This window comes from Lissotriton vulgaris, chromosome 5 (assembly GCF_964263255.1).
Source record: "Lissotriton vulgaris chromosome 5, aLisVul1.2, whole genome shotgun sequence".
NCBI lineage: Eukaryota > Metazoa > Chordata > Amphibia > Caudata > Salamandridae > Lissotriton > Lissotriton vulgaris.
Genome location: NC_141693.1, coordinates 1,600,962,666 through 1,600,986,760, shown reverse-complemented (window position 1 = coordinate 1,600,986,760; position 24,095 = coordinate 1,600,962,666).

The window sequence follows — 24,095 nt, the reverse complement described above, 5'->3', positions numbered from 1 at the left end:
GATATAAGTCTATAGTTGTTCGGATCGGCGGGGTTGAGACAGTTTTTTTTAAAAAGAGGCAAGATTGATACCCTTTTCCAAATGGAAGGCAAAACTCCTTCCTTAAACATAGAATAAAAAATGGTGGTTAAACTGGATCCATGCATTTCAGGAACCTGTTTAAATATCACGGGGGCGGATAGGGTCATAAGGAGATCCAGATTTGGCCTGACGGATTAGAGTTATTATCTGATCATTGGGTACTGGCAATAATTCTGTAAATACTGGAGAACTAGGGAATAGCGGTTGACATGATACTTGTGCCCCAGACCTAGGCCTATTTTCAAAGGTGGTGCTTCACTTTGTTTTGAAAATTCTGGGCTAGAGAGTTGCAAAGGTCTTGAGAATGTTCTTTAACAGCTTTGGTTGAGAGTGTAATCAATTTAGCTACCAATTGCAACCATTCTTTAGTGGAGTTTTTTGCCTCCTCAATTAGTTTAGAATAATTGGAGCGCTTTACCTTGAGAATGAGGTCTTTATATTCAGATAATCAAGTTTTGTACAGAGAGAGCTCAATCTCGTCATAATTTGTTCTCCATCATCTTTCCTGCCTTCTACATTCTTGTTTTTTGATTCTGACAGCATTTGTAAACCAAGGAGCAGACAGGATTTTCCTATTGCTTGAGACTTTTTTATAAGGAGCTAAGCTCTCAACAGCTGAAGTAAGCCAATGGTTGAACTGGGTGGAGGCGAGTTCTGAGGCAACGGGGTGAACGGTTGGTGTTTTTTTCAGAAGTCAAGTGTGGAGAAGGGGTGCGCCATGGAGAAGACCAGGCCAAGGGGCAGAGGACATTGCAGAGAAAAGAGGGATAGTGGCGTCTTGCCAGCAGGTAATGGTAATTGGTGGGAAGTATGGGACACAGGGGACACTAGGATTGGTGGAAGGACAAGCAAGTTGGTGAGTGTTGGGGATGAGTTTATTGATGACAATTTAGGTACAGGTTAAGAATGCCTCAAGGGCGAGAGTTGGTGCCTAAACAGGCCAGGGATGGGAAAGGGGTTCAGACGGAAGATACAGAGGAGTCTGATGTTGCTGGTGGGGATGAAGCGGCCGAGGATGATAAACATATGCGTTTCCCATATATGGGTTTGGCAGTGCCCTGTGGTCCCACCTGTCTGACTAATCAAAAAACAGGATTTGGAAGCATGAATACGTAGATGTGTTCAAACTCCTACAAAGGGACATACAGGCGAAAGAGGGGTCTAAGGAGGAGGAGGAGGAGTGGGAATTGACGAGAATGCACAGGGTGCCGATTAATATGGAAAATTAGATTTCTGCATTTTTGATCTATGCCATCATTTGATGTGAGGGAGATAAAGACAGGGAGATTGCTTTGTTCAAATATATGGACATCATCAGGAAGAAACCTTCACCCACCAACCTAGTTGGTGGCATGCATCATCATCGGGTTACCACCCAAGGCTCCGAGTGCACCCTGAGTGTGCTGCGGCGCCTGAATTACAGCAGAGCTGGGTTTTTTTTCTGTGTAAAGTGGGGTGCAGTGATATGTGAGTTTAAAACTATCTATAGGGTCCTTCTTAGTGAAAAGAGTTAATTTATTATTGGGGCCTTATGGCAGGATAAGAAAATGAGAAGACAAATGTGTCTAGAGATTTAGATTTGGCTGCTGTGTCCTGTAAAAAAGGTCAACATGTTTCAGTCAGTCATTACCATATGCTGGCTTTCCTCAAGACCAAAAAAACATGAAGACAGACTGAGGGTGTACACACAGTCTGGAGTGATTATGGTGCGCACTCGCTATGTTTCGTATAGTAAGAGAAAACCTATTTGTTTTCTCCTAGCTGTTAAGAGCTAACTTACGGTAGTTTTGTTAAGACTTGTCATCTGTAAGAGTAAAAACACAAACTATAATCAAGAGATAACCACGCCCCCACGTCACTGCAACACACCAAAGCAGCTGGCGCGTGCGTTCCCAGAAACAAAGAATAAATGCCGGTTTGGGAAACACCAACACATCTTCGGGATCCTGCGAAAAGGCCGCAACAAGTATTAACGGCGGGTAGTGGACCTTTATGATGTGAAGGGAGCACCCGGTCTCAACTACCAGAAAGCTGTACACCATGGTCTCTATTTTCGAAACCAAAACCTACTTATTTTTCTCCTTCTTCCTTTCAGAGTGTGACTATAGGCACTGCCTAACTTTTGGGATCCATGTTGCTCTAATGGAAAGCGACTTAAGGAAGAGTCTGTACTGTTTTACCTCGTTTGATGAAACGCCATTAGTCATATCAATCACACTTTGTATACAACATGGGGTTAAGTTCCGAGTAATGGGGCCCACTAAGCCCCGATATATCAAATGTGTTACAAATGTGCTCAATGCCTATTCAAAAAAAGTGTGATGAACGCCTGGGTGTACATAAATGTCCTCACTATAGTGATCTAATCTGATCAAGTTGGACACTGTTTGATGCACACATGAGCGCATGTTTTTCTCATGTATATGTGTTTATGCTTACATGTGTGTCTTTGATTGTTTGTGTTTTTACTTTTTACTTTTACAGATGACAAGTCCGAACAAAACTTCTGTAAGTTAGCTCTTAACAGCTAGGAGAAAGCGAATAGCGTGTGTGCACCATATTCACTCCAGACTGAGGGTACTCCCTCAGTCTGTTGTCACGTTTTTTTGGTCCTGATGAAAGCCAGCATATGGTAATGACTGGCTGAAACATGCAGACCTTTTTTACAGGATACATGAGCCAAAGCTAAATCTCTAGATGTGTCCGCCTTCTCCTTTTTTAACCCTGCCATAGGGCCCCAATAATAAATTAACTCTTTTCACTAAGGGGGACCCTATAGACTGTTTTAAACTCCCATATTCCTGCACCCCACTTGATATGAAAAAAAATCCCAGCTCTGCTGTAATTCAGGAGTCGCAGCACACCCAGGGTGCACTCGGTGCCTTGGGTGGGAACCCGATGATGAAGCATGCCACCAACTAGGTTGGTGGGTGAGGGTTCTTTTCAAAAACATTATAGTTTTTCCAAACACAAACTAATCAAATGGTCTATATTTCGTTATGAGCCAGTTCTTCTTGATTGATATGATTTAATATGGGGGAAAGGAACAGCTGCTTTTATTTCCTTGGTCTCTTCTTGATAATTAAAACATCATCAGGAAGGCTGAGATGCATTTTGGGGTTTATGCATGGCTTAGCTATGATGAGGAGTTCCAAGCTTAATCCTGATAGACCTTGGGGGGGGAGTGGATTCAGAGCTGTGGATGCAGTGAATGTCTGCTACTCAATCCACAGTCACTATGCACACCGCGAGCGGCCTATCTAACATTTATCTGCATTTTCTCCTCCTTTCCGCCTCCATAAGCAGAGGATTATACATAGAAGCCAACTGGACTCAACGTTGGGGCATGCTGGAATTTCAACAAGGGGTTTTGCTCCAGACATCATGCACAATGAAGCATGAATGTTCCAAGTGCAGGGGAAGGCACCCATCACATAGTGTTTCACACTGGCTAGTCCGGCGGAACGATTGGAGGGTTCCAGAGGCTGGAGACAACAGGTACAGTCTAGGCCCAAGGGCTCTTACACCCATTAGGGTGGAGACAATGATCCCCGGGCTCTCCATATACCTGGATGAAGACACAGCTTTGCAGCTGGAATGGGGTTTCACAGAGGGTTTCTGGCTGGGTACCAGTGTCCTAGGGGTCGTAGGTAAGCAGATAATTTGAGGTCCGCTAAAGGACTTCCTGTACAGGCAGCAAAACTGAACAAGGAGGTGTCGCAAGGGAGGATAGCAGGCTCATTCTTTGACTGGCCATTTCCAGATTTGATCATTTCCCCACTAGGCATGGTACCTAAAAAAGGGGTGGGGGAATTCAGGATGTTTCATCACTTGTCTTGGATATAGAGATCTTCGGTAAATGATTTCATTGAAGAAGACTACACTAGGGTGTTGTATGCATCAGTGGACAACACCATTCGCTTGATAAGACAGTGTGGACAGGAAGCCCTGCTGGCAAAGTGTAACATTAAATCTGTATTTTGGGTTTTATCAATACACCCTGCTGATTTTCCCTTGCTAGGCATGCAATTTGGAGGCGCCATTTATATAGACAAGGTATTGCCTTTGGGTTGTGCCGTTTCGTGTGCATTGTTTGAAGCCTTTTGCATGTTTTTGCAATGGGTTTCCACTAAGTTGAGCGGGCATCGGGAGGTGTCGCATTACTTGGATGACTTCTTGTTTGTGGGCAGGAAAGCCTCTGGGGACTGCTTTAAGGCGTTTAAGTATTTTGAGTCTCTGGATCAGGTCTTTGGGGTGCCTTTGGCCCGGAGAAGACAGAGGGACCTAGCGAGGTATTGCCCATTGAATTGGCACAGTACAATCGGTGGCGAGGCTGCCGCATGTGAAGGTGCAGGAGATCAAAGGGTTTATGTCATAGGTGATCGGTGAATGGAAAATTGAGTTGCGGGTGGTGCAGAAATTGGTTGGGTTTTTTAATTTCACTTGTCGAATGGTGAGGGCAGGTCGGACTTTTTGCAGTCGACTTGGCATGGCTATATCAGGGACGGTGTTGCCTCATCACAGAGTGCAGATCTCTTGGCTGTCAGGGCTGATCTTTGCATATGGAAAGCCTTCTTGGAGGACTTCAATGGAGTGTCTTTGCATGTTTTTCATGAGAACAAGGTTTGGCAGGTCCAGATTTTTTCGGTTGGGGCAGGAGCTCAGGGTTTTGGATTGTTCTGTGACAGGAGGTGGGGTTTGGAGACATGGCTGGCACACTGGTTGAGTCAAGGTTGTAGCATCACTTTTCATGTGTTCTACCCGATGTTGGTGGAATTGTCTGTGATGTTCAATGTGGACAAAAGGACAGTGGCTGACTTGGTGAACAGACAAAAGGCCAGAGACTTGAGAGTGCTGAGATTGCTGTGGAAATTCATGGTGGTTTGTTTGCATTTGAATGTTGTCTTCTGGGCTAAACATGCACCTTGTGTAAACAATGATATAGCAAACTCATTATCTCGATCGCAGTGGCATCGCTTTCGCAGGTTGGCGCCAGGAGCAGAGGAAGTCAAGACCCTGTTGCCTGCAGACATTTGGGCCTATGTGGGAGAGACAGTAGTAGATCTGGTCGAGAGGTCGTTGGCTAAGTCCACCAGAAGGAGCTACCATTTGGAACGAGTTTGCGTATTTTGAGGGACGATCGTCGAAGGATTTGATCCAGGATCACCAGGAAATTGAGGGGAGAGTGCTACGTTTTGTTTTGCCTTGACAAAGGTTTATCGCTAACTAACATTGTGGGCAAATTGGCAGGAGTTTCAGTAAATTGTGCTGGGGTTTCGACCTGGGATACTGGCAGAGTTCTTAAAGGATGGGGCAGAGAGAGAGGAGTGGGGGGTTGGTGTTTCGGGAGGCAATTACATTTGAGTTGTTGCAAAATTTGTTGCTGTTTTTTCCGGTTTGTTGCTACAGTCATTTTAAGGTGCCTGTTTTTCATTTATGTATGGTTTGTATGTTTTTAGCCACATTTTGTGTGTTTGAGCTTTTGGGGTCAGTTGGGCAGTTGGGGGTGCTGCATCAGTAGGTGTTTCTGTATCAGGGGTGAATGGGCACTTAATGCAATGATCCAAGACGAATCATACAGGTTTGGGAAAGTGGGTATGCTTGTGCAAAGGTGGTAGTCTTGAGGCTTGTCCAGTAGAGGAATGGCGCAGATTCCGGGAGTGGCCTGGTCAGGGGCAGCCGGCTGTCTCTTGCCATGCAGGGGGAAGTATGGTTACTGTGTTCCAATTTTTGGCAGTGTTGCACAGGGCTTTGGGCAGGTTGGGAAAGGATCCAGCTGGTTTTGGGACACATTCTTTTAGGATTGGGTCAGCAACTGCACTTTTGGAGTGGAATTGAGATCAGATCTGACAGATTGGCAGATAGAAGTTGAGTTGATGAAAGCGCTTTGTGCGGAAGTAATTGGGCTTCATTGTGTGGGGTGGAGTTTGGGGAGTGTAGCAGGAGCTAATTGCCTTTTTTCTACTGCAGGGTGCGTGAGCGGTCCGGGGACCAAGATGGTGACCTAGATTGTGGGACATTTCTTTGTGCACTGGGTGGCAAAGTATGCGGACCAGCAAGGGTATGGACGTAATCATGGACTGTACAGCAGCCCACATGAGGATCTATGGTGGGAAAAAGGAGGGATGCGTTGGGGTAGCTTGCTACCATGGTTGAAGAAGCTGGAGCCGCAGAGGGGTTGCCCAGTATACTACGGAGATTAACTATGGACTATTGATTTACGATACATGGAACAGTTTATGTATGAAATTATGTAAAATACAGAGAAGAAACCTATGAGTTTCGTTGCAAAACAGCGCGCTCAGTTGTAGGAGGGAGTCCCCCTCCTACTCCACGTTTTGAGTTACTTGAAGACAAGGGCAGGACGCCTTGTGACCCGAGTAGCGCTAATCTAAATAGATAAATTTGACTTTAAGAAAATTTGATTAACCTTGTGTGCACCAGGATAACACGTTTCAAGTTACCACCTCTTGATAGTCCCACGCCAGAATTGTTGTGATAGCACAGGTCAGTGGGATGATCAAGTGAGGTAAGGATAGGAAGGGAACAACAGGGAGGGAGACCTGGAATGACACAAGGAAATCATAAACATGAATAAACCTGTCTGTCACTAATTAGGGGTATACAGCAGCACACAAACGGACCAGGGGACGCAAACAACTTATACTTGTAACAAAACAAATATGCATCCTGAGATATTCCACATTATTCTGTGTTCTCACCAGTAACTCCTTTTAGCTCTGCTCTGATAGAAGATCGAAAAGAACATCCGTGTGATATACCGTGTCTAAACTGACCCCCGCTCCTATAACCAACCATATGCGAATAGCCCCTCCCCCTTATTTGGAAGCTACCCCTAATTGAATCCACTTATCCTCACGGGTTGAGCGTAGTCTTATACCCCTCTAGCAATCACCCCTGTTAAGAGCCAAAGCAAACAGAACAGAATGAGTATGCTCCTGAGTGCTGTGAATCGCTTTTCCCAAGGAATGAGCACATGGAGTGTTTGTCAATTATAAACATATACTGTCACCAAAAAGAACACCAAACTGTCCCAATGACTGTTATTATTTATCGTACAACATGCCAGAAAGAGAGAGGTAATGAAAGTCTTACAATCCACCCTAATCTTGGTACTCAAGGATTCCCTCCGCAAGAGCCACTGAATAGTAGCTCGCCAACGGAAGAATCATTAGTTATAGCCCAAAGCTTTTACGCGGGGATGAAGAGATCGTCTTTCCTTACACATGAGCAAATTATAGCTCACCAACGGAAGAAAGACCGGCTTCCCTAAAGCGAAAACAAGAGGTTTGAGGAACTAAGTGGTGTCACGCACCATTACCCGACCGTAGACAAAATTGCAGCTCGAACCAGCGAGATCTCTCACAGAGTCCTGAATTTCCGTCTTCTGGGATACAGACGGCTCCACCCCCACGCTGTGCGTTGACTCAGCAGAGAGTCATGGGATGTGTAGTCCCTGTCATGTGCCATGAAGCCGTCTGTTTTGAGTCTTTCACCGCAGCGACACAGAGCGCATCCCCGGGTGTGAAGGTAATTCTAAATAATAGGAAATACCATTGCAGCATTGTGATTGGCTTATGGGAGGAGAGGGAGGCTTCCTGCGAGGAGAAGATGGAGGCGATGAGACGCAGGACCGGAGGCGACTATAAGTCAAGTTCTTACATTTTCTTATTTAAATGAATCCCAACATCTTCTGATTGGTGGGCCCCGGTGTACATGCAAGGTTCGTTAATGAATTTGTCCCCATAGAGGCAGCTTCGAGAACGACCGTCCCGACTCCAGCCACCGGAAGTGACACGTCGATCTTTGTCCATCGAGTTGGGGAGGGGCGTCGGATGTTCCCTCACCGTACATCTCTGTCAGGTCTCCTTTTGCAAGTGAGATCCCGGTGCACAATCAAAAGAATCATTTTAAAATAGAAGCTTGCTGTACCAACTTTGCGACAGCAGAACAACAATCTTGAAGAAATCATACCCCAGACCTCCTTATAAGACAAGGAAACTGGTCTACGCCCTGAAAGGACCCACTAGCGCAACCTAGTAGCGGTACACCAGACCCTAACTCCCCTGCCCCATAGTTCTGATGTAGAACCGCCGTGACCCACAAACAGGGCCATAACTGGGTTGAAACGTCGACGGAAACATTTGGATCAGCTATAGAGACTCTGTGGAACAGCCAACGGATGTGGCCCACAGTCCATATCAATGAAGGAATTTTTGTTGACCAAAACCTCCCCCTCCATTCCACACTGTATATAAGTCACGATTCTATCACTGCACGAGATATCACTGAGCACTTGAACTTCACTGTTCTCACAATCTGTTGCGCCGTGTAAAGTATTTGAACAATTTTTTTCAATGCAAAGAAGGGTATTTGTGAATGCAAGTAAATTCATATAAAATAACCTGAGATACCCAACACGGTTTGGATTCGTTTATTCGTTTAATTAATTAATCTTTTGGCTTTGTGGCTGGGATTGACTTGTTGAGAAGAAATGAATTACTAACTATTAAGTAGAATGTGTTAAGAATCTTGTTTCGAACCCGACAGGACCATTGTTGCTATACCTCTGCAAACAAGGGCAGGCCACAGGTCGCTTCAGTTATGACATATTCACTCACGCTTTAGCCAGGGAAGCAGGCGGTTGTGGTGGTTGTTGTCTAACAAGTGTGCTGCAGTGCTAAAACATTTGGTAAACACTGCGTTAGAGCCAAATGGCGACGGGGTATTATAGACCATTTGACATTCCCAATATTCTGGAAACGGCAGGTATTTGCACATAATGTTCGACTCAGGTTCACACAGACTGGTCTGCCCACTGGATTATCCTTCTATGGGCTAGAACCAGAGACGGGAAGGGGCACCTTCTGCGACCGGTGTCCCAAATACATTGATAGTCAACGCTGGGGAGATGTGTTTGAAGGGCATGTTTACTACTTGGGTTGTCCCAAAAATGTTGGGGCAAACTGGGTGGAGTATTAAGTTCACAGTCCTTACGAATCAGCAAGCATTCTTTCAACCCAAACTAGGGCAGTTAGCATTGCACAGTATCAGGGAGTGGGTAACATACACCGGTTATTCAGCAACAGCATGCCCCGAGGGCTTGCATGCTTCACAAAGCACAGAGCTGGAACCAGAAAAGTGCCAAGTGGCAGAAACCAGTAAATCGGTTTAATATATGTGTGTTGCTGGCCTTACAGCTGGGTGGAGCCAATCTCTTTTAGAGGTACAAACAGGTGGGAATTGGGTGCTTCTTAGGGTTCGCACGACCAATGCGGTTTGTGGTATCTCCCAGCAGGTCCACTGAAGGTGTGCAACTGAACAGAGGATGGGGAGTCTGGGAGTCCGACACTTTTGCGAGTGTAAGCAGCCAGGGTCAGAGATGGCTAGCAGGTACTGGCGTCCATGATACGACGGCAGTTAAGCAAGCAGTGTGGTTGTGTAAGTTGTCACTAAACAAAAGGGTTAGGTATCACCAATAGTGGGACAATACATATAAGGTTCAAACCAGATTTGACACCAATAAGGTGTTGACTGCGGTTTAGCAATCAGAAGGGTCTGTGCAATTGTCTGGTCAACAAGGCGAAGTAAATGCATCCCAGAACCAAGGGTAGTTGACCTGTTGTTGCAGTTAAGCTCAAAAGCCCCGCATGGTCAGCTGTATTAGCCACGCTGGGTGGGGACGCTGTCAACCAACATAGCGTGCTGCTGTCTCACTAAAGGGGAAAACAGGGTGTCGAGCATAAAAGGCCACCATGTAGTAAGAACATTTGGCATGTCCAGTGTTCAACAAAAATGTAAATCTAACGGAGCAGGGAATTTTCCACCGCTGAGGCAGCTCAGAATGGGCGGTGTGAACGCCCCTATCTGGGCGTATCCTAGGATGGGGTAAAGTAGGACTTAGCAATCCTTAGTGTTAGGCACCACATGGCAGACAGTGCGCACTGTATTAAATCAGACCGATTCTATAAGCTGGTATGCCTCGGGGTTCCACCACTGAGGGAGCTGAGCGGGCGAAATTCCCATAAGGAATAAGGGATGTATGGCAAGGGCAGGATGGCACCCTTTCTCATTGTCACATACTTCTAGTTACGAACATTCTTGTGCGTCATGATTGCGAAAGCTAAGGGACAGTTCAAATGTTAACGATAACCCTTCTCGCCCTAATAGTCTATGTAGGCAGGCGGGTTATGGGAATGGTCACCCAACAAGTGTGCTGCAGTCCCATAGATATGGGACACAGGTGTTCAGGCACACACCGTACTAGAAGGACGGCAGCTAGGTAAGAGCAGCAAATAGATGGGGTAGTGTGAGTCAGGATGTCTGAAACTGTCTCGCCCAGAGTTGGCGCGGGGCTGAGTCATGTGATGCAGTGGAACTTTCCCGCATGGGGTAAATAGTTCTTGGCACAATTTCACAGGCCAAATGGGCCTTTTGTTTCATCAGACACTAGCTGAACCAGGCTAACGTCAAGGGCTACTGGGGATATAGATCGGGTCATCTATAACCAGTACGGATGGTTCTCTTTCATCTAGATTTGCAGGAGGCTCTAAACAGGAGAGGTTGCGGGTAAGACTATAGCTGTTTTGGTGGGGGGCTCTGGCGGTGACGGTGGCCACCTCCAGTGCTGTGGCGGAGTTACAGGGCAATCTGGAAGCAAAGGGGTACAGAAGGGTATCTCTGCGCGGCACCATAGTGGGTGCCAGCCCCAAATCCTAATAGCCTCATGGGAGCTTCCTGGAAAACCGTGTCGGCACCCCGAAAGTCCTTCGGGCGGTTGTGGGCCTGAATAACTGGGGGTTTACTATGCTATGCCCCGCCCTGAAAGGGGCGTGAGTAATAAGGGACCATGTGTCACGTGATCCGGGAAGAGGATCACCAGAAGTGGCAGCACAGATGGGGCTCGACCCAGTGCTGCTTGGCTCATCAGGCGGGCAGGAGGCCCAGATGGTTGCCTACCTTTGGATCGCCTGTAAGATAACCCACCATATTACATGAAGGTGTATGTAATAAACCTGCAGCAATTTTACCCAAACAAGAAATGTGTTGTGTGTTTATTTATTAGCATGCATGTTACATTGGAGGGGTGGGGAAGGTTGCCAAAGGTGGTACTATGAGCCCCAGCACCCTTAATGAACGAAGGCTGCCCCAGCAAACCACCAAATAGCGTTTGTAGCAGAACAACAGTGCACAAAAAGGAAAGGAAGTGTCGATGGGGAGGAGGAACTTTATGGGTTAGGCACCACTTAAGTAGAGGAAATGAAAGAAACAGCTTGGAAAGTGGTGGAAATGAGGAAGTGAAGGGGCACATTCATACATGGAGTAAGTAGTGGGACGAGGAAGGAGAAGAGGAGGTAATTTATTTCGGATAAGGAAACTGGGATGAAGTGTTTCCTTTTTGTTTTACCTAGAAAACACCAGATCTAGATCAGGTGCTAATTGCTAATTAGACTGCCCCCTCCACCCCCCCCCCAACAAAAAAAATCGTCTTGTGTTTTAAACTGGGCTGCTGCAGCTTCCAGGATACACCCAGATATTTAGCTGATGTGCTGAAGATGGAGACTCATTGTTAGCCACTTACAATTTTTTTGCCTTTGATCTAGAAGTTGAAGTGAGTAGAAAAGTAAGAAAGTATGGGAAATGTGATCCTTAGTGCAAATGCAATTGGGGCAAGAGCATGGAATGTGGGGGGAGCGGAAAAATAGCGAAAAAGAATAAAATATTATGCAATTATTTTGTTGGTCTTTCACCGTCTGGTAAATACATATAAAATATAACACACACCTGAAATGAAAAATAAATGCATGTTAAAGTAATTGATAGAAAATTAATTATTTTATTTTGTGAAAACTCAACTGATTAATGTGATCATTGTAGATATATTTGTCTGTAATTAGACAAAGACAGTTGGTGTACTGGAGAATAGTGACTTATATTTGCAGTACTATGAGGTTCCAGCCTGTCACAAAAAACACTGTGAATATGCAAGTCATTATTTTAAAACTGTATTACACACAACATACACAGAAAGAGTTAGTGTATGTGTTGAAATATTTATTTTTAGTAATACACAATCAAACTGTAACTAGAGCAAAAAGGTCACAATCTTCAGAACTCAGCTCTCCTTACCTCTCAAATAATAAATTTGTGTTACCATGAGGCTTCAAATGACTATCAATTCAAGCTATATGCTAGTTCCCAAGCAGCATTTAGATTTACAAGCAGCAGGCTTCATATAAAAAATCCAAATGTGTATTTCTCAAACATCCAGAAAGTCTTTCACCTTAAAAATCAGATTATATCACTTCATTAGGAGGCATTTATTAAAAAGTGATAGTGATCGTTTTTAACAAGAACTTGGAAGCCCTCCAAAATTCTACCCCGACAACAATGCCACTAGTGAACCATTAGACAAGTAATCTGTCATGTGTAACCTATATGTGGCCTAGATTCTTTTAACGCTTGAAGCAACTTTATAGCCTATTACTCTATAAAATCAAACACAAGGTTTTTGTACAGGTGCTTTCATGTGTTAATGAGTAAAAAGGAGGCTCGTTGAAATAAAATATTTGTCTAGGATCTCAGTTTGGTCAAGCAGGAAAGTCAGGATTAATTCCAGGTTTTCTGGTTTCACATTGTGCAATTTATCCACAAGATTGGTATAATTCTTTCTCCTTTGAGTTTTTTTCCTAAATTAATATTATAGATTTTTCACAACATAACACAACAGAAACAGTCCAAGCCTCATTTTGCATAGTAATCAAATTGTTGACAACACTCCTAATTTAATCAGTTACTCCATCCCATAGTAGCTCCTCTACTTACCGCGCACTTTGCGGACTTTGTGGAAACAACCTCTTGCCAAATAGATATGTTCCACCTGCTTTGAACACCAGTCAGAGTGGACCGCCATGGCCTTAGACATGAGAACCATCAGAGTTCCGTGCATGTGATATGCTTATTTTGGCAATCAGGGTTCCCCGTCCAACCAAGGAGCTATTTCCCACGCCCCACCCCCACCATGTCGTCTAAAAGTCCCAACAAAGCAATTCGGGGTGATGAGTCAACCGGTCTCCCCAGTTTATGAGATAGATAGAGTGTTAAAAATAGACTAGCATTTCATGATCACAGGGCATGACCATACCATAGGAAAGAAATCACCAGTTTCTTATGTCCACTGAAGGCACGTGTCTGTTGGACGTTTGTGTGCTCGTCAGACGTACTTTCGCTGTCTTTATGTTAAAAGTCACTACTTTGTTAGTATTCATTCTTTGTGCATGAAGTTTTTGTGTGATAGCTGGAAGTCACATGAAAGCTCAGCTTTCTTTGGGCTTGATGAGTCAAGAGGACTTCAAGCTGCGCCAGAGTCGAACTTCAGGCTCAAGCCTGGCTTGAACTTCCAGTGGCTCGCTCACCTCTCAGAACAGGAGACAGACTACCTTCTCTTTCAGTCACAGGCACCTTAAGGTTGATGTTAATCTGTTCTGGGATGGGTATTTATTATTTGATAAAAAAGTATGGGAACTGTGATCAAAGAAGTAAATAATGGTTGCAAACATCTTCCCCAAAAAATTCCCACCCACTTCAACTCAGGTCATATAAAAGCCAATTACAAGCAAAGGAGGCTCAGTTTTATTTTCCATTACTTCTACTAGAACAGCCTCCTGCACAAATTTCCACAGACTCCTGCACTTGTTTACCATAAAGGGGTAAATGTGGGTGTTAAACCCCAAGGAAAATGAAATACCAAGCAGAATCCCACTTTGTAAATCTGTGCCTTCACAGTAATTCCCCGGAGTTTAACTTGTAATTGCATGGTACTGGTGAGCCGGTACCTACTTGAGGGGTGTGGGGGGATTTGCACTCTGCTAGCACCTGTAGGAGAGTGGAATCTGGTTCTTATAGTTACCCCCACTTTTTGTTGATGTATCACTGTTTTCGACTTAGTCTGGCTGGGATCCTGCTATCCAGGACCCCAACCTAGCTGCTTTCTCCTCCAAATTGATTTCATGTACTTTAGGTACACTCCAGATTGGATATTGGGGTACCCTTATCAGTCCCTAGTATATGGCACACCATGTACCCAGGGCATAGGTACACCAGAGGCCTCCCATGGGCTGCAGCATGTATTATGCCACCTCTGAGAGACCATTCAAACTGACACCATAGGTCTGCTACTGCAGCCTGTGTAAGGTGGTGAATGCACCCCCTACTTAAATATAAAGTTATAGATGTAGGTTACCTATATCTATTCTAATCACTGCACATAGAAACCCATCAGTCACCCCCTATTTTAGGCCTTATCAATCCTGAAGGCAGGGAGCTGGGCTTGCCTGGTCGGGATTAGACTATTGGTTGTGTTCCCGGGGAGTCGTCCCATGGATCCAAATGGCCACTCACATGGCGTGATAAATTTAAGCTAAGGTACCCCCAAAGTACTTCTAGGTCTAGAGGAGGGGGAAAGGAGAACAAGTTAAATATACCAAAAAACCTCTAAACTGACCTATCTCATTTGTTGAAAAGGTATAACTCCATGTCTATTTATCAGAGATACTACACACATACTCAAATATCTACAAACAAATAAGTTTTCTTTAGAGTTCTGTTTTATTCATCATATTAGTTTGTGATTGTTTCATTTGTCATGAATTCAAACAATCTTTTTTGTTTTTTCATACTTTTTTGTTAGTGAGAAAATACATTAAATTAAAATTCATTGTTTCCAACAGTATAGAGACTTTTATGCAAAAAATTCATATACCCCCATGAAACATTTTTCAACACCTAAACCATATGAACATTGTCCACTAATTCAAAACTGTCTTACCATTCATTCTACTCATACACACACACTTTCGTACTGTGCAAAATTGTTAAAAAACAACAAACAACTGAGATGTGAGGACTTTATGTAACAATTTGTATCATTTTTGCATGGTAACAATCCTATATATTTTATTTTAGTGATGTTGTTGATCCTCCTTGATGGAGTTCTCAGGAGTTTGTAGATGGCCTACGTACGTTTCAGTGGAGATTGTATTTTACCACCTTCATCAGGGCCGAGTAAATACATACTAGTAAAACTAGGGGTTCTTCATATCTGCAACAATATGATAAACATATAAATATGTGTGCTTGTATCTCCAAAAAAGAGTCTTATGACTTCATTTTTTTTAAATTTTGAAAAAGAGAAAACTTTAAAAGCGTGTGCTAAATAGAGGGGAGATAGCTATCAATCCAGCTAGCAAAGATGATATCACTGCTTAAAGACTCATGTGGTGAATAGGAATGGAAATAAAGGATTGATTAAGAAATTATATAAAGACAAAGGGGCAAGGAATGCATAACACCCAAAGAAAAGTGCAGCAGACTATACATATGTGTACAACTGCCACCACGATGAAGATAAATTCCTATTAGGTAACCTACATAGTTTCTATATGGTGATATTCTTAGGTTACTGTAATCAAGGATGGCCTGTCTTGATCCTGGGTGGCAACTGTTTAAAGAAACACACATGGTGAAACTTAGCATTCTATCTATTCTCTCTACCTCCTAGGGCCATACAGTTTGTAAGAAATTAGGAGAACAGGCGTGAACATAATCTGACCATGCTCCAGTGCGCCTTCTATGAACACCACCTGATTCTGTGGCTGTTCCCCGCTTCTGGTGGCCTGTCCCGGAGACTCTTCTGGATACTGTGTTCAAAACTGAATTGGGGGAAGAGATAGCGACTTCTTCCATAGGAACAAAGGCTGTGTCGACAATATTGGCTTGCTCTGGGCAGCCTTTAATGTCACAATTAAAGGTGTTTGTATGTCTAAAAGTTTTAGGGTGCTTCGTGACCTTAGGAGAGATTTGCAACATCTTGAACTCGAAATTAAATGACTGGAGGTGGACATGTGGGTGACCAGCTCTGGCGATAAACGGTCCGCCCTCCGTGAGCTTTTAACAGAGTATACTTACACTGCGAACCGTAAGGTAAAATTCAGAGGTAAATATTATACTGCTCGTCGCTATGGCGAAGGGGAGAGACCTGGTCGGCCCTTGCGAGCACCATTAAAATGCCCCGTTTCTCCAACCACATATTGGACGCTGTGGATGATAGTGGCTTGCTTTATAGAGACAGCTTAGACATTCTCAGTATTTTCACTGCCTACTACTCAAAACTGTACGGCTCACACCGCATGTCCCCTCCTGACTTTCCTCTTTATTTTTGTGGCATAACTCTTGGGTGGCTTGGAGATTCCCAACGCGAGTTCCTGGCGGCCCGATTGAGGACGATGAGTATAGGGAGGCCATAATGCAAATGGCATCGGGGAAAGCGCCCGGCTCGGATGGGCTACCAATTGACTTTTGCAAAATGTACATGGATAAGTTGATCCCAGTGCTTAAAGAGGTATTCCTCGAGGCGCAGGAGACACTCATCCTCCCTGGCACCATGAGAGAGGCACTCATCACGTCTTTATTAAAACCTGGTAAACCTGCGGATCGTTGCGAGTCCTATAGACCTCTCTCACTAATAAATACTGATGCGAAAATTCTAGCTAAACTATTGGCCAACCGGCTTAGTCTACTTATGGACAAACTAGTTCTCCCCGACCAGGCCGGGTTTATACCAGGGAGAGCCACATCCCACAATCTTAGGACCCTGTTTTCCATCTTGCAAGCCATAGACCCAAAACTACAATTGATAGCTGTGTTCCTTGACGCCTCAAAGTCTTTCGATTCAGTGGAGTGGGACTACCTATTCACTGTTTTACAGTTTGTGGGCCCTCCCATAGGTTTTCTCACATGGATTAGACGTTTGTATATCTCTCCTACTGCTAGGGTTTTAATTAATGGACACACCTCACCATCCGTCCTCCTCTCCCGAGGCACGCGCCAGGGATGCCCACTCTCCCCCCTCTTGTTCGCCCTGATTATGGAGCCCCTTGCAGCGAGAGTCAGGCAACATCATCACCACATGGGCCTGCGCTGTTTTCTTCATCCGATACTCATCTCTTTATACGCGGATGACGTGACCCTCTATATTAAAGATCCCCAACATAATCTTAATACACTGCTGCGAGAGTTTGTCAGATTCGGAGGTTTATCCGGGATATACATAAACTGGTCCAAATCGCAGATATTCCCCTTGACCAACTAAGTTACTCCCTTTACGACCGATTACCCGCTCGAGTGGTGTATTGATGATGCTAAATATCTAGGGATGCAGGTGACCTCGGACAGGGATGAATTGATGCGCATCAATTATGGGTGCGCAATGAACATCACATCACGGACTGTTTTACCCAGTGGATTGCCCTCCCCCTTACCATGGCTGGTCGCATTTCCCTAATACAGATGGTAATCCTCCCAACATTTTTATACCTATTTCGAAACATTCCACATAATCCTGGCCGACACTTCTTTGCCACGCTCCGATCCGAACTGATCCGCCTTGTGTGGGGCGGGAAGCAACCATGTATACAATGGAATGTGATGATGCAGCCATACTCTCTCGGGGGGTTTGACATTCCAAACTTGGAGCTTTATTACCTTTGTGCCCAAGCCCCTAATGCCCACTTCTGGTTTCACCCGCCTCGATACACGGCTCATGTCGCCACGGAACATTGGCTCGCTGACCTCGTTCCACTAGATGGTGTCATTTTGGCCCCCACAACATCTCGGTACAGCAGCCCATCCTCTGTGGATTGCACGATCCTAGCCTGGTCCCGCATATTGCAGCACATGCATACACCTATTTTATATTCCCCACTTCTTCCGCTTTCATATCACCCTGAACTAACGCTCCTACAGGAGAGGCTCTTCAAAAGCACTGCACGCAAACGACAACTTCGTTGTTGGCGAGACCTCTATAGTGACGGCAAATTCCGTTCTCTTCCTCAACTGTGTTCTGACCCCCCGCCTTCCACTATGGAAACGTTTCTGTATGCTCGCCTCCGCAATGGTATACAGGCCTGCTTTGACACATTCCCCTCCAAGCCTGCTACATTTGCACCGCTGCATAATGTCCTACGCACCCCCACAGCTTCTCATTTGGTATCCACAGTCTATCATGGCCTATACAGTGACATTGACTACCCCGAATGTCCAGCGCGTGCCAAGTGGTCAGCGGAGTTGGGCCAGGACATCACAGACGCGCAATCGCTGTACTGCTGCGGGCAGACTGGGCAGATATCAGCCAAAGGTAAACTTCGCATCATCCACAATAGGTTCCTATATCGCAGCTATTATACTCCAGCTTCACTTCACAGATTCGGCTTGAGAGACACACACAGGTGCGATAGATGTAATCTAGAAAATGCCGGCTTCCTGCACCATGCATGGGACTGTCCCGATATCCACACTTATTGGGATGATGTCCTCATGGCCATCGACTCCAAGGCCTCTATACCCCTTCCGAGGTCTCCACTGTTCACTCTGCTGGGCTATACTGAGCAACTACCGGCTAAGCATCGGCATTTTGTGTCCTTCTACCTGGTGCCCGCTAAACGGCGCATAGCCTGTCGATGGGGTAGGGGACAGGTGCCAAAATTTAAGGACTGGCTATCGGATTTGAAACTATATCAAAATCAACTCAACAAATATGCTGAACTCCTCCCATGATCCTCTCGCCCCCGGGACATCTGGGGTCCGTTGCAGACATAGTTATTAGAACATCCTCATATAGACACTGCTGCGCCTCAAAGCACGTCAATGTCTGTTCCCACCTTTACAAATTAATTATTACTTCAGCACTCCCTACCTGTCCAGCAGTGCACCCTACTGCATTGTCATAAGCCCTGACGTTCTAATCTAAGTGCACATGGTGACAGCAAATGTATAATTCGTTGCTTTGTTTTTTGACTGCCCTTACTTCAGCTGTAGTGTGTATGGACTCAAGTTACTTTATGTGACCTCCCACTTGTATATGTCCAGGTCTGTCTCTGATTTGTGGTCTGAACTGTATACAGTGGTGCATTCTGACAATGGGTGTAATAGGTTACTGCTGTAAAACCACTGCACAATGAAAGTACTGCTTTGTGCAATACTTGTTCTAGGGTAGCAACAAAAAACTGGTAACCATGTTGTCTGTCTGGAATCTCTCTTGCGCTCCATTCAAGGTTGTCCCTTTCTTTATCCAGGCCAGGCTGGTATAATATACATTTAGTAGCAACCAATATAGAGGATATGGCCATTCTTCTAAAGGAATTTTGGAGAAATTTATAACAAATGTTGCATTTTATTATGCACATTGTTACCGCCGGATGGATTGAAAACAATTGTATTGTTATTACATTGTGTTATTAGGCAACACAATTTCTGTTTCTGTTGGAGTGACCTCTTTGCAGGACATTGCTCATCAGCCACACATTCTATGTGTCCTGGAGTTTGAAGGAATACCTGCATCTGTTGCATGCTAGAATGCCGTTCGTTGCAAGGTTATTTTCAGGGCAGCTACCCTTTTGCCAGTTCTTAAGGGTCTGATAGTTTCCTGCATGTATGTAGCTCAGTAATCTAATGTTAGATCTGCTCAACGTAGGGCTCTAACAACAACTAATATATTTTAAATTTAGGATAGCATAGACTCTTTACAGAGTGATTAACAAGTGTTTATGTTGCTAACTGATTGGCACTCAGTTATTAATTCTCAGGATTAATGAAAGATGCATTAAGAATTAAACCTTGACTTGTCAGTCAGACATGCCCGGAATCTGGTGTGCTAACCCACTAAATTCAATATTCTGAAACGTTTTCACGTGACCAGTTTCAAACAGGCATGTTGTAACATCTCGATAAGCAGACGAAAAAAGCACCTTAGGTCAACAGTCAGACAGGAGCCTCTTTCTAAAGATGGAATAAAAAAAATGTTATGACCACATTGTCATTTCACAGAAGGAATTGGCAAAAGCGAGTCGGCGTCTAGAAATAGCTTTGCAAAAACTGCCTCTAAAGTGCTTTTATCAAAAATGTTTAAAAGATGCTATTTAGTTGTCAAATCACACATTACCCTTTTCTAAAATCTCTGGCAGCTGCCAACAACATGGTTAAATCCACTAAAACATGTTTGTTGTTATATTGGGTTTGAGCACTATGTTTAGAATGCACAATCAAATCAGCCCACTACTTTCTTGCATTGGCTATAAGAATCGGCCCGCCCGACTGTTTGTAGTATTGTTTTTAGGGATTTTTTTATTGCAAATAATACAAACAAGATCTGGTCCATACGGGTGAGGTCAGTTACCTCCCAAACCTTCAAGAGGCACCACTTTGCAGGGGCCTCCACGCTATTCCCACGAGTATTGTTCAGATAGGCAACCACTGACCCCCCAATAGTGTGGAATTGCCGGGCAGCTCTGTATCATGTGGAAAAACATGCCACTTGACCGCAGTTCCTGAGGCCCAGTGCAGTCATTACCCTGCTCATCCTAACCTTGGTAGTGCATGCATAGTAACATCTGTGCAGAATCTAGACCTTATTGCTACATCACAGGGGAATGCCAAAGCATCAGGCCACTTGTCGTCCTCCAGGCCTTCAAGGTCTTGCTCCCAATGTTCCCACAGCCTAGTTAGGTTATCAGGTGAGTGATTATTCAGTTTACAGTAAGTAAGGGAGAGCGCTTTTTGGGCATGTGATCCGAGTGATCATCTAATAATCTATCCTCGAGCTGTGATGATTCAAGGGGGTCCTATCCCTTTGGCAGTCCATTCTGCAATGCGTACCATATTTGCAAGTATTGATAGGAGTCAGTGGGTGCCAGTTGATAATCACCTTGTAGGTCGGCAAACAGGATCACGCCTTCCTGTGTCCACAGGTCTCCCACCCTGGAAATGACAATAAGGTCCCATTTGTCAAATCCATTCTTCGTGCCCAGAACACCCAGCTGTGCAGTATCCCACAGGGGAGTAGCCTATGTTAGCCTACCTCAAAAATTAAGTGCCACTCAACCATGTTGAAAGTGATTTGTGCATCAAGCGAGAGTACAAGGGCGTCCTCTTGAATTCCAGCTGCAACCTCATGGAGGCGCCGTAAATTAAGAGAGGTGATTTACCTTGGCATGAAGCCACTGGTTGAGTATTAGTCCCGCCTCTATTGGTTAACCTGTTAGCCCACCTGAATCTCATGTCTAGTTGTGCTCCTGCTCTGGATCGTCAAGAAGAAGAAGAAGCAGAACAACAAGAAGAGGAAAAATGGGAGGAGATGGGCAAATGAGGCATGAAAAGCACATTCTTCGCCCAAAAACCCCTCTGTGAATTATTTCCAATAATTTCAGATACTTGAAGGAGAAACGCGTCTTGTATTCCTTTAGACTAGAATTCTTTTTTTTTTTTTTTAAATTTTATTTGGAAACCTCAGGATTACATCGTGTGCAAAGCAAATAGAGGCCAAAAAGCCACTAAATAATAACATTCCAGATGTCAAAATATCGTGCATCAGAGGATAACAACACTGTGTTCTCCGGCCAGACCGACCACATTAAATCAGGATCGACGAGCAAAATTGTCCACAGTATTACAGGATATGGGAGGATTCCAGTTTATAATAAAGTTGAAGGATCAAACTGCAGGCAATAGTACGACATCATTTACCAAGCAATTCGCTTGACAGGATATTAGCCTTCAATCGAACACACCATTGGGAGAACATTAGGAAGGTATAAAGCCGAAAACAATCCCACCGAACCACAGTGACCCACTCATAAGCAAGTAATGTCAACAAAATTCCGTAGCATAAAAGGACACAAGCAATGTTCCTCCCAAGGAACCCAAACCCCCGTCTCCAACTATAAAAGAAATATATAAAAAAAGGAAGATTTATCAAGAAGGAACGAGAAAAGAAGAAAGAAAAAGCGGGCCATAGAGACAAAGAAGAAACAAAAAACACGTCCCGCCCCCACCCCCCACCCTGCATGCAGCGGAAGGCCACGGCCCCCCCCCCCCCCCCCCCATAGGCATGCCTGTCGCCCCAGGAGACCCCGAAAAAGGGAAAATAGGAGGAGGGCCCTAGCTCCGGCCCCAGACACGCCCCCCCCCCCACCCATCCTGAAAAACAAGTAAGCCCACCATGATGGAGGGCAAGCAGCAATGTACAGTCATCCCAATCACCCCAAGTCACCGTCACAAGCCATGTTACAGTCCGGCACCAAGAACATCCACCAAGTACTCAATCAGTCCAGGTTCAGCCCTGGCCGGTCCGAGTTGAGGTAGTAAGGTGTCGCACATCGTGGGAAGGCAGGTTCAAGGAGTCCACAGTCCCTTTTGGAGCCAATTCAGCAGCAAGTAAAAGCAAAAGAGTTGATGCGATAATGCGACTCCATGGCACACTAGCCGTCGAAAAAACTGGGTACCGCAAATCAGGAGTGGTAATAGCCAGCTGGAGGGTGGGAAAGTCAGCAGACACATAAGCTCGGCCACATGACCCACTAATTCCACTGTCCAGTTTTGCGCACTCCAGGGAGTCCTCATCATCGGCGAACTGGGAAAGGTTGGGCTCCGGCTCGACATTTTTGCCGTCCGCCATTGTACAACTTGCCGCCTGTGGTAAATTTAAATTACCTATACTTAATTTATGCGGTAAAGTTCAATAAGAATAACTCAGTCAAAAATAAGAGGCAGAATCCGTGGCATCTGAGGTTTGTAAGGGTTTTATTCCTTAAAAAGGAATTGGTTCGAACCAGGTATCATGTTCCATCACCACAAGGGTTCAGGAAGGGAATGGACATGGACATGTACAATGATTTATTAACAGAACATCATATATATAGTCAATGCATTACAGTAGAGATTGATGCAGAAGGCGTAACAGCTGAGAGAAACGAGATAAGAACACATGTACGTAACAGAAGGCGTGCATGAGGGTGTGTGCTAGACAACGTCACTTGAAACGTATCACAGGTGGGTGGATCCATAGACGAATCCTGCAATGTCAGCAAAAATACATGGCAGAGATGCGCGCGCGGCAGCATGACGTGTAATTGACGTGGAACTGGAGGGTGAAGGGGACTTGACACTTAGCCCTACATGAGGAGACAGAAGTCTGGGGGGTCAGAACAACCTAATCCCAAATCATATCTAATATCTTGTGTTTAAGGAACTGTACTATCTAGAAGGAAAGGTCTCTCGGGCAGAGGCTATTCTATACTGACTGCTAGTGCGTGCATATGCGACTACGTGTCTACGTGTAAAGCAAGGGGGCCATGGGCCTACCATGGTAACAGGAGCTATGAATTACTTGCATGGAGACTGAAAGGTCGGGCCCTTTGCTCTGCAGCTGGGAAGGATGTTTTCCTAAACTACTAGACAGGAATGTATTTTCGAGGAGCGGAGCAGATAACTTGAAGGCTGAATACAGTCTTGGCAGGCAGGCAGGCCGAGCCAGGCACCGCTCGCCGCACAGGGAGTAAGACAGAGGTCAGGAAGCAGCAGACTGTAGGTTTCAGAAACAGAAGGCAAAAAGGGCTCGATGGCAGGAATCAGGGCCTACCTCACCAAAGCGAGTAAAACATGAAAGTGCACTATGTAAAGACGTTGGCAAGGCACACTTAGGAACCGAATATCCGACCCATTCATGGTGGATCTGAAAGAGGACATGTTAACGTTGGACGCAAATGTATTTGCGTCTTCATAGCTGGAAGTGGAGGGAACATACATGTACTTGAAGCACATACATGGAGCCGTTGGGGTCTACGTTAGGGGACACAATTGACCATAAAATTCATATTACCTCATTCCCTCCTTGTCCCCTACGGACCCTTCATGATATATCAATCCTCATTAATCTATCAATCTGTTCATGTAACATCATTTGCTCTTCTTTCTTCTTACGGTGTTTTGAATGAGGACTTGAATGAGGAATACATGATGTGGCGCACAAGCCGCAAATCGCTGGCCCACATTGCAGACATAGGCAACAACTGAATACTATGAGAAGGGCAATACCTAGGAAGGATAGGACCTTCCATCCCCAGGCTGACAACACGCTCCAGAACCAACCGGACCAGGTCCAG